We start from the raw sequence: 10000 nt of genomic DNA, 5'->3' as shown, positions 1-10000 counted from the left end.
ATGCAGATTGCTATTAATCCTCCGTGCAACTGGTGATTGAAAACGTGCATCTGGTAACCCAAAATTTCAAATATGGTTCAAAATGAATTTAAAGGCACCCCTCTCATTGTTGCCCGCTATGGGAGCACCCCACTAAGGCCCTGTCTCGGTCGGGGCCGTCCTGAGTGCTTTATAGACACTTTAAGAAATCGCGATGGATGCAGATTGCTATTAATCCTCCGTGCAACTGGTGATTGAAAATGTGCAACTGGTGATTGAAAACGTGCACCTGGTCACCCAAAACACGGTTCTCTATGCGGTTAGCGGTGTTCCATCTATTCATGTCCGCTTATGGCGCACCCTACTACGGACCTTTAGCAATGGGGGCCGGCCCGAATTATTTATGGAAGGTCTGATGATGAATTTTTTTTTTTTTCACCATCTCTTTCTCTCTCTGCCGGGGCCGGCCAAGAGTGCTTTATGGACGGTTTAAGACATGACTATGGATGCAAATGCTCATTTTCCTCCGTGCACCTGGTGATTGAAAACGTGCATCTGGTAACCCAAAAATTATAAAACGGTTTTAAATACTTTTACCCGTCATTCTATTGATATAGCCCGCTAGGGGAGTGCCCCACTACGGCCCTCTCTCTGTCAGGGCCGTCCTTGGGTGCTTTTTAGACACTTTAAGAAATCACGATGGATGCAGATTGCTATTAATCCTCCGTGCAACTGGTGATTGAAAACGTGCATCTGGTAACCCAAAATTTCAAATATGGTTCAAAATGAATTTAAAGGCACCCCTCTCATTGTTGCCCGCTATGGGAGCACCCCACTAAGGCCCTGTCTCGGTCGGGGCCGTCCTGAGTGCTTTATAGACACTTTAAGAAATCGCGATGGATGCAGATTGCTATTAATCCTCCGTGCAACTGGTGATTGAAAATGTGCAACTGGTGATTGAAAACGTGCACCTGGTCACCCAAAACACGGTTCTCTATGCGGTTAGCGGTGTTCCATCTATTCATGTCCGCTTATGGCGCACCCTACTACGGACCTTTAGCAATGGGGGCCGGCCCGAATTATTTATGGAAGGTCTGATGATGAATTTTTTTTTTTTTCACCATCTCTTTCTCTCTCTGCCGGGGCCGGCCAAGAGTGCTTTATGGACGGTTTAAGACATGACTATGGATGCAAATGCTCATTTTCCTCCGTGCACCTGGTGATTGAAAACGTGCATCTGGTAACCCAAAAATTATAAAACGGTTTTAAATACTTTTACCCGTCATTCTATTGATATAGCCCGCTAGGGGAGTGCCCCACTACGGCCCTCTCTCTGTCAGGGCCGTCCTTGGGTGCTTTTTAGACACTTTAAGAAATCACGATGGATGCAGATTGCTATTAATCCTCCGTGCAACTGGTGATTGAAAACGTGCATCTGGTAACCCAAAATTTCAAATATGGTTCAAAATGAATTTAAAGGCACCCCTCTCATTGTTGCCCGCTATGGGAGCACCCCACTAAGGCCCTGTCTCGGTCGGGGCCGTCCTGAGTGCTTTATAGACACTTTAAGAAATCGCGATGGATGCAGATTGCTATTAATCCTCCGTGCAACTGGTGATTGAAAATGTGCAACTGGTGATTGAAAACGTGCACCTGGTCACCCAAAACACGGTTCTCTATGCGGTTAGCGGTGTTCCATCTATTCATGTCCGCTTATGGCGCACCCTACTACGGACCTTTAGCAATGGGGGCCGGCCCGAATTATTTATGGAAGGTCTGATGATGAATTTTTTTTTTTTTCACCATCTCTTTCTCTCTCTGCCGGGGCCGGCCAAGAGTGCTTTATGGACGGTTTAAGACATGACTATGGATGCAAATGCTCATTTTCCTCCGTGCACCTGGTGATTGAAAACGTGCATCTGGTAACCCAAAAATTATAAAACGGTTTTAAATACTTTTACCCGTCATTCTATTGATATAGCCCGCTAGGGGAGTGCCCCACTACGGCCCTCTCTCTGTCAGGGCCGTCCTTGGGTGCTTTTTAGACACTTTAAGAAATCACGATGGATGCAGATTGCTATTAATCCTCCGTGCAACTGGTGATTGAAAACGTGCATCTGGTAACCCAAAATTTCAAATATGGTTCAAAATGAATTTAAAGGCACCCCTCTCATTGTTGCCCGCTATGGGAGCACCCCACTAAGGCCCTGTCTCGGTCGGGGCCGTCCTGAGTGCTTTATAGACACTTTAAGAAATCGCGATGGATGCAGATTGCTATTAATCCTCCGTGCAACTGGTGATTGAAAATGTGCAACTGGTGATTGAAAACGTGCACCTGGTCACCCAAAACACGGTTCTCTATGCGGTTAGCGGTGTTCCATCTATTCATGTCCGCTTATGGCGCACCCTACTACGGACCTTTAGCAATGGGGGCCGGCCCGAATTATTTATGGAAGGTCTGATGATGATTTTTTTTTTTTTTTTCACCATCTCTTTCTCTCTCTGCCGGGGCCGGCCAAGAGTGCTTTATGGACGGTTTAAGACATGACTATGGATGCAAATGCTCATTTTCCTCCGTGCACCTGGTGATTGAAAACGTGCATCTGGTAACCCAAAAATTATAAAACGGTTTTAAATACTTTTACCCGTCATTCTATTGATATAGCCCGCTAGGGGAGTGCCCCACTACGGCCCTCTCTCTGTCAGGGCCGTCCTTGGGTGCTTTTTAGACACTTTAAGAAATCACGATGGATGCAGATTGCTATTAATCCTCCGTGCAACTGGTGATTGAAAACGTGCATCTGGTAACCCAAAATTTCAAATATGGTTCAAAATGAATTTAAAGGCACCCCTCTCATTGTTCCCCGCTATGGGAGCACCCCACTAAGGCCCTGTCTCGGTCGGGGCCGTCCTGAGTGCTTTATAGACACTTTAAGAAATCGCGATGGATGCAGATTGCTATTAATCCTCCGTGCAACTGGTGATTGAAAATGTGCAACTGGTGATTGAAAACGTGCACCTGGTCACCCAAAACACGGTTCTCTATGCGGTTAGCGGTGTTCCATCTATTCATGTCCGCTTATGGCGCACCCTACTACGGACCTTTAGCAATGGGGGCCGGCCCGAATTATTTATGGAAGGTCTGATGATGATTTTTTTTTTTTTTTTCACCATCTCTTTCTCTCTCTGCCGGGGCCGGCCAAGAGTGCTTTATGGACGGTTTAAGACATGACTATGGATGCAAATGCTCATTTTCCTCCGTGCACCTGGTGATTGAAAACGTGCATCTGGTAACCCAAAAATTATAAAACGGTTTTAAATACTTTTACCCGTCATTCTATTGATATAGCCCGCTAGGGGAGTGCCCCACTACGGCCCTCTCTCTGTCAGGGCCGTCCTTGGGTGCTTTTTAGACACTTTAAGAAATCACGATGGATGCAGATTGCTATTAATCCTCCGTGCAACTGGTGATTGAAAACGTGCATCTGGTAACCCAAAATTTCAAATATGGTTCAAAATGAATTTAAAGGCACCCCTCTCATTGTTCCCCGCTATGGGAGCACCCCACTAAGGCCCTGTCTCGGTCGGGGCCGTCCTGAGTGCTTTATAGACACTTTAAGAAATCGCGATGGATGCAGATTGCTATTAATCCTCCGTGCAACTGGTGATTGAAAATGTGCAACTGGTGATTGAAAACGTGCACCTGGTCACCCAAAACACGGTTCTCTATGCGGTTAGCGGTGTTCCATCTATTCATGTCCGCTTATGGCGCACCCTACTACGGACCTTTAGCAATGGGGGCCGGCCCGAATTATTTATGGAAGGTCTGATGATGATTTTTTTTTTTTTTTTCACCATCTCTTTCTCTCTCTGCCGGGGCCGGCCAAGAGTGCTTTATGGACGGTTTAAGACATGACTATGGATGCAAATGCTCATTTTCCTCCGTGCACCTGGTGATTGAAAACGTGCATCTGGTAACCCAAAAATTATAAAACGGTTTTAAATACTTTTACCCGTCATTCTATTGATATAGCCCGCTAGGGGAGTGCCCCACTACGGCCCTCTCTCTGTCAGGGCCGTCCTTGGGTGCTTTTTAGACACTTTAAGAAATCACGATGGATGCAGATTGCTATTAATCCTCCGTGCAACTGGTGATTGAAAACGTGCATCTGGTAACCCAAAATTTCAAATATGGTTCAAAATGAATTTAAAGGCACCCCTCTCATTGTTCCCCGCTATGGGAGCACCCCACTAAGGCCCTGTCTCGGTCGGGGCCGTCCTGAGTGCTTTATAGACACTTTAAGAAATCGCGATGGATGCAGATTGCTATTAATCCTCCGTGCAACTGGTGATTGAAAATGTGCAACTGGTGATTGAAAACGTGCACCTGGTCACCCAAAACACGGTTCTCTATGCGGTTAGCGGTGTTCCATCTATTCATGTCCGCTTATGGCGCACCCTACTACGGACCTTTAGCAATGGGGGCCGGCCCGAATTATTTATGGAAGGTCTGATGATGATTTTTTTTTTTTTTTTCACCATCTCTTTCTCTCTCTGCCGGGGCCGGCCAAGAGTGCTTTATGGACGGTTTAAGACATGACTATGGATGCAAATGCTCATTTTCCTCCGTGCACCTGGTGATTGAAAACGTGCATCTGGTAACCCAAAAATTATAAAACGGTTTTAAATACTTTTACCCGTCATTCTATTGATATAGCCCGCTAGGGGAGTGCCCCACTACGGCCCTCTCTCTGTCAGGGCCGTCCTTGGGTGCTTTTTAGACACTTTAAGAAATCACGATGGATGCAGATTGCTATTAATCCTCCGTGCAACTGGTGATTGAAAACGTGCATCTGGTAACCCAAAATTTCAAATATGGTTCAAAATGAATTTAAAGGCACCCCTCTCATTGTTCCCCGCTATGGGAGCACCCCACTAAGGCCCTGTCTCGGTCGGGGCCGTCCTGAGTGCTTTATAGACACTTTAAGAAATCGCGATGGATGCAGATTGCTATTAATCCTCCGTGCAACTGGTGATTGAAAATGTGCAACTGGTGATTGAAAACGTGCACCTGGTCACCCAAAACACGGTTCTCTATGCGGTTAGCGGTGTTCCATCTATTCATGTCCGCTTATGGCGCACCCTACTACGGACCTTTAGCAATGGGGGCCGGCCCGAATTATTTATGGAAGGTCTGATGATGATTTTTTTTTTTTTTTTCACCATCTCTTTCTCTCTCTGCCGGGGCCGGCCAAGAGTGCTTTATGGACGGTTTAAGACATGACTATGGATGCAAATGCTCATTTTCCTCCGTGCACCTGGTGATTGAAAACGTGCATCTGGTAACCCAAAAATTATAAAACGGTTTTAAATACTTTTACCCGTCATTCTATTGATATAGCCCGCTAGGGGAGTGCCCCACTACGGCCCTCTCTCTGTCAGGGCCGTCCTTGGGTGCTTTTTAGACACTTTAAGAAATCACGATGGATGCAGATTGCTATTAATCCTCCGTGCAACTGGTGATTGAAAACGTGCATCTGGTAACCCAAAATTTCAAATATGGTTCAAAATGAATTTAAAGGCACCCCTCTCATTGTTCCCCGCTATGGGAGCACCCCACTAAGGCCCTGTCTCGGTCGGGGCCGTCCTGAGTGCTTTATAGACACTTTAAGAAATCGCGATGGATGCAGATTGCTATTAATCCTCCGTGCAACTGGTGATTGAAAATGTGCAACTGGTGATTGAAAACGTGCACCTGGTCACCCAAAACACGGTTCTCTATGCGGTTAGCGGTGTTCCATCTATTCATGTCCGCTTATGGCGCACCCTACTACGGACCTTTAGCAATGGGGGCCGGCCCGAATTATTTATGGAAGGTCTGATGATGATTTTTTTTTTTTTTTTCACCATCTCTTTCTCTCTCTGCCGGGGCCGGCCAAGAGTGCTTTATGGACGGTTTAAGACATGACTATGGATGCAAATGCTCATTTTCCTCCGTGCACCTGGTGATTGAAAACGTGCATCTGGTAACCCAAAAATTATAAAACGGTTTTAAATACTTTTACCCGTCATTCTATTGATATAGCCCGCTAGGGGAGTGCCCCACTACGGCCCTCTCTCTGTCAGGGCCGTCCTTGGGTGCTTTTTAGACACTTTAAGAAATCACGATGGATGCAGATTGCTATTAATCCTCCGTGCAACTGGTGATTGAAAACGTGCATCTGGTAACCCAAAATTTCAAATATGGTTCAAAATGAATTTAAAGGCACCCCTCTCATTGTTCCCCGCTATGGGAGCACCCCACTAAGGCCCTGTCTCGGTCGGGGCCGTCCTGAGTGCTTTATAGACACTTTAAGAAATCGCGATGGATGCAGATTGCTATTAATCCTCCGTGCAACTGGTGATTGAAAATGTGCAACTGGTGATTGAAAACGTGCACCTGGTCACCCAAAACACGGTTCTCTATGCGGTTAGCGGTGTTCCATCTATTCATGTCCGCTTATGGCGCACCCTACTACGGACCTTTAGCAATGGGGGCCGGCCCGAATTATTTATGGAAGGTCTGATGATGATTTTTTTTTTTTTTTTCACCATCTCTTTCTCTCTCTGCCGGGGCCGGCCAAGAGTGCTTTATGGACGGTTTAAGACATGACTATGGATGCAAATGCTCATTTTCCTCCGTGCACCTGGTGATTGAAAACGTGCATCTGGTAACCCAAAAATTATAAAACGGTTTTAAATACTTTTACCCGTCATTCTATTGATATAGCCCGCTAGGGGAGTGCCCCACTACGGCCCTCTCTCTGTCAGGGCCGTCCTTGGGTGCTTTTTAGACACTTTAAGAAATCACGATGGATGCAGATTGCTATTAATCCTCCGTGCAACTGGTGATTGAAAACGTGCATCTGGTAACCCAAAATTTCAAATATGGTTCAAAATGAATTTAAAGGCACCCCTCTCATTGTTCCCCGCTATGGGAGCACCCCACTAAGGCCCTGTCTCGGTCGGGGCCGTCCTGAGTGCTTTATAGACACTTTAAGAAATCGCGATGGATGCAGATTGCTATTAATCCTCCGTGCAACTGGTGATTGAAAATGTGCAACTGGTGATTGAAAACGTGCACCTGGTCACCCAAAACACGGTTCTCTATGCGGTTAGCGGTGTTCCATCTATTCATGTCCGCTTATGGCGCACCCTACTACGGACCTTTAGCAATGGGGGCCGGCCCGAATTATTTATGGAAGGTCTGATGATGATTTTTTTTTTTTTTTTCACCATCTCTTTCTCTCTCTGCCGGGGCCGGCCAAGAGTGCTTTATGGACGGTTTAAGACATGACTATGGATGCAAATGCTCATTTTCCTCCGTGCACCTGGTGATTGAAAACGTGCATCTGGTAACCCAAAAATTATAAAACGGTTTTAAATACTTTTACCCGTCATTCTATTGATATAGCCCGCTAGGGGAGTGCCCCACTACGGCCCTCTCTCTGTCAGGGCCGTCCTTGGGTGCTTTTTAGACACTTTAAGAAATCACGATGGATGCAGATTGCTATTAATCCTCCGTGCAACTGGTGATTGAAAACGTGCATCTGGTAACCCAAAATTTCAAATATGGTTCAAAATGAATTTAAAGGCACCCCTCTCATTGTTCCCCGCTATGGGAGCACCCCACTAAGGCCCTGTCTCGGTCGGGGCCGTCCTGAGTGCTTTATAGACACTTTAAGAAATCGCGATGGATGCAGATTGCTATTAATCCTCCGTGCAACTGGTGATTGAAAATGTGCAACTGGTGATTGAAAACGTGCACCTGGTCACCCAAAACACGGTTCTCTATGCGGTTAGCGGTGTTCCATCTATTCATGTCCGCTTATGGCGCACCCTACTACGGACCTTTAGCAATGGGGGCCGGCCCGAATTATTTATGGAAGGTCTGATGATGATTTTTTTTTTTTTTTTCACCATCTCTTTCTCTCTCTGCCGGGGCCGGCCAAGAGTGCTTTATGGACGGTTTAAGACATGACTATGGATGCAAATGCTCATTTTCCTCCGTGCACCTGGTGATTGAAAACGTGCATCTGGTAACCCAAAAATTATAAAACGGTTTTAAATACTTTTACCCGTCATTCTATTGATATAGCCCGCTAGGGGAGTGCCCCACTACGGCCCTCTCTCTGTCAGGGCCGTCCTTGGGTGCTTTTTAGACACTTTAAGAAATCACGATGGATGCAGATTGCTATTAATCCTCCGTGCAACTGGTGATTGAAAACGTGCATCTGGTAACCCAAAATTTCAAATATGGTTCAAAATGAATTTAAAGGCACCCCTCTCATTGTTCCCCGCTATGGGAGCACCCCACTAAGGCCCTGTCTCGGTCGGGGCCGTCCTGAGTGCTTTATAGACACTTTAAGAAATCGCGATGGATGCAGATTGCTATTAATCCTCCGTGCAACTGGTGATTGAAAATGTGCAACTGGTGATTGAAAACGTGCACCTGGTCACCCAAAACACGGTTCTCTATGCGGTTAGCGGTGTTCCATCTATTCATGTCCGCTTATGGCGCACCCTACTACGGACCTTTAGCAATGGGGGCCGGCCCGAATTATTTATGGAAGGTCTGATGATGATTTTTTTTTTTTTTTTCACCATCTCTTTCTCTCTCTGCCGGGGCCGGCCAAGAGTGCTTTATGGACGGTTTAAGACATGACTATGGATGCAAATGCTCATTTTCCTCCGTGCACCTGGTGATTGAAAACGTGCATCTGGTAACCCAAAAATTATAAAACGGTTTTAAATACTTTTACCCGTCATTCTATTGATATAGCCCGCTAGGGGAGTGCCCCACTACGGCCCTCTCTCTGTCAGGGCCGTCCTTGGGTGCTTTTTAGACACTTTAAGAAATCACGATGGATGCAGATTGCTATTAATCCTCCGTGCAACTGGTGATTGAAAACGTGCATCTGGTAACCCAAAATTTCAAATATGGTTCAAAATGAATTTAAAGGCACCCCTCTCATTGTTCCCCGCTATGGGAGCACCCCACTAAGGCCCTGTCTCGGTCGGGGCCGTCCTGAGTGCTTTATAGACACTTTAAGAAATCGCGATGGATGCAGATTGCTATTAATCCTCCGTGCAACTGGTGATTGAAAACGTGCATCTGGTAACCCAAAATTTCAAATATGGTTCAAAATGAATTTAAAGGCACCCCTCTCATTGTTCCCCGCTATGGGAGCACCCCACTAAGGCCCTGTCTCGGTCGGGGCCGTCCTTCAGTGCTTTATATACAGTTTCATATATTACGATGGATGCAGATTGTGATTGTTTTCCAAAAGACCCGTGTGTATCTGGTAACCCAAAAATTATAAAACTGTTTTAAATCATTTTACCGGTCATTCTATTGATATAGCCCGCTAGGGGAGTACCCTACTACAGCCCTCTCTCGGTCAGGCCCGTCCTTCAGTGCTTTATGGACAGTTTTAAATATTACGATGGATGCAGATTGTGATTGTTTTCCAAAAGACCCGTGTGCATCTGGTAACCCAAAAATTGTAAAACTGTTTTAAATCATTTTACCGGTCATTCTATTGATATAGCCCGCTAGGGGAGTACCCTACTACGGCCCTCTCTCGGTCAGGCCCGTCCTTAGGTGCTTTATATACAGTTTAAGATATTACGATGGATGCAGATTGTGATTGTTTTCCAAAAGACCCGTGTGCATCTGGTAACCCAAAAATTAAAATATGGTTCAAAACCCGGGTAACACCACTCTATTTACGGACATGACAGTAGAGCTTACCCCCTGGAGCTATTGACCTCCAGGCTTGTCGGCCCTTACTCACCACCCGGGTATCACCCCTCTATTTCGGGGATGATACCAGCAGGGGACCCCCCCCACCTCCACAACCTCGCATACCAGGTGAACCAGGGCACCCACACTTAAGCACCCCTCCTCGGACATTAAAGCAGATAACCGCGCTGTTATGAACCGCGTGCACCTGGTCACCCAAATGGAACTTGTGCACCT

This window comes from Oncorhynchus mykiss, chromosome 20, assembly GCF_057628025.1.
Source record: "Oncorhynchus mykiss isolate SJ-2025 chromosome 20, ASM5762802v1, whole genome shotgun sequence".
Classification (NCBI taxonomy): domain Eukaryota; kingdom Metazoa; phylum Chordata; class Actinopteri; order Salmoniformes; family Salmonidae; genus Oncorhynchus; species Oncorhynchus mykiss.
This window is presented reverse-complemented; position numbering follows the sequence as displayed.